A 2500-nucleotide genomic window follows, 5' to 3' on the forward strand; every position below is an offset into this window, starting at 1 on the left:
AAGTAAAAAGACAGGGGCCCCCATGTCAGACAGCTTACATTTTTCTTCTAGGCCTCTTGAGACATTGTCTCCCCCACCAAATGTAACAACGGGGACTTCATCCATACTCGCTCAAGCAGCTGAGCGGCTTACGAATGAGAATTCTGGGACCCTGGAAAAGCCTGCAATGGAGGCAATAAAGGCTTGGCTTAACGGCGAGGGCCAACATGATGCCCTCGTAGAAACTGCCACAGCATTGATGCTTTGTCCGATGAGATTGGTGAAAAACAAAGGCAAACGTTCAAAACCCGAGAACGACATTATTAAACCCAGGATATTACCCACACGATCTTGGATGAAGAAGAGAGCGGAAAAACGAGGAAGCTTCATGAAGCACCAGAAGCTCTTCTTTAAGAACCGCTCTCTTCTTGCGTCCTTAGTCCTGGATGGCACTGAACGTCATGAATGCCGAATCCCGAACGCAGATGTATATCGTTTTTACTGCGAAAAATGGGAGAAGGTGTTGCCATTCAATGGCCTGGGCCAATTTAAGTCATCAGGTGTTGCAAATAACGAATACTTTGAGACCCTAATTTCGGTGGAGGAAGTTCAGACTGCCATACGGGCCATTAAACCAACGTCAGCAGCTGGGCCAGATGGCCTAACAAGGGCTGCAATCTGTGCTGCCGACCCCGAGGGTCGGACACTGACAGCCCTATTTAATGCATGGATGATTACAGGAATTATTCCCAAAGAGTTGAAAAAGAATAGGACGATTCTTATTCCTAAGGTTATGGATGATGAAAAGCTGAAAGAATTGGGGAACTGGAGACCAATAACGATTGGTTCAATGATTCTGAGATTATTTTCCAGAATAATGACTGCACGTCTTGCTCGTGCTTGTCCCTTAAACCCAAGGCAGCGTGGTTTTATAGCGGCATCTGGCTGCTCTGAAAATCTTAAGGTGCTACAGGACCTTATGAGACACGCTAAGAAATTGCACAGGCCGTTGGCTGTCATGTTCATCGACATAGCGAAAGCTTTTGACTCGGTTTCGCATGCTCATATTTTATGGGTGTTAAGGCACAAGAAAGTAGATGAACACGTGGTGGGCATCATCCAGAACGCCTACGATCGGTGTACGACCTCGTTCAAAAGCAATGGCGAGTCGACTCGAGAAATTAGCATACGTGTTGGTGTCAAACAGGGTGACCCCATGTCACCCCTGCTCTTCAATCTTGCCATGGACCCTTTGATATGCACCCTAGAGTCACACGGAGTTGGGTACTCCATTGATACCGACCACGTGACAGCTCTTGCGTTTGCTGATGATTTGGTGTTGGTGAGCGAATCTTGGGTTGGTATGGCCGCCAATCTAGCGATCTTGGAATCTTTTTGTGGGCTATCGGGATTGGAGGTTCAGGCCAGAAAGTGCCAGGGCTTCATGATAAGCCCAACCAAAGATTCATATACGGTGAACAACTGCGACCCATGGACTATCAAAAATAAAGATGTCCATATGATCCAACCTGATGAATCAACGAAATACCTTGGTCTGAAAATTGGCCCTTGGACTGGCACTATACAGCCTGATCTACATTGTCAGCTAAAGACATGGATCTCGAAAATCGATGAGGCGCCTCTGAAGCCAACTCAGAAGGTTGAACTACTCAATGCCTATGCCCTACCCAGATTGTTATATCCTGCAGACCACTCGGACTGCAAGCAATCAACTCTCCGTGGGTTGGACCAAGAGATTAGAAAGGCGGTAAAAGGATGGCTCCACCTTCCCGCTTCAACTTGTGATGGACTGTTATATGCCAGAGCCCGAGACGGAGGCCTTGCCATCTTGAAACTGGAAAAAACAATCCCTTCGGTTCAAGTTAGAAGGCTGCAACGTATAGCAAACTCGTCCGATGCTATCACCCATAATATTGTGTCCTCGCATGGTATGGAGGAAGAATACCGTAATTTGTGGGTACGAGCAGGGGGTGACAGTGATGCAATCCCAACATTCGTTCTCAGGGACTCGGTGTCAAAAGAACCTGTATATCCGAGACCCTGCGATTGGAGGGAGCATGAATTTCAGAGATGGTGCGAAAAGCCGGTTCAAGGAAGGGGCATTGTAAACTTTGCGCATGATAGAATCAGTAATGCTTGGTTGAGGCCATGGTGCGGCTTTAAACAATGCTTCTTTATCGCAGCACTACAACTAAGGGCAAATATTTACCCAACAAGAGAAAGCTTGAACAGAGGCAGAGATGGGGCCTTACGTTCCTGCAGGAAATGCTCTGCCAGACTCGAGTCCCTTTCGCACATTCTCGGTCAATGTCCTGCAGTACAGAAAGCAAGAATTGCGCGACACAACAAGATCAGTAACATTCTGGCAGACGAAGCGGCTAGATTGGGCTGGTCTGTATACAAAGAGCCACGGTTCATATCCGAGACGGGAGAGATGAGAAAGCCTGACCTCGTGTTTGCAAAAGATGAGGAGGCGGTTGTGATCGATGTCACCGTCCGT

This window comes from Petromyzon marinus, unplaced genomic scaffold (assembly GCF_048934315.1).
Source record: "Petromyzon marinus isolate PM22_M1 ecotype Great Lakes invasive population unplaced genomic scaffold, UKy_Petmar_22M1.pri1.0 PM_G_Scaffold_38, whole genome shotgun sequence".
NCBI classification, from domain to species: Eukaryota; Metazoa; Chordata; class Hyperoartia; order Petromyzontiformes; family Petromyzontidae; genus Petromyzon; species Petromyzon marinus.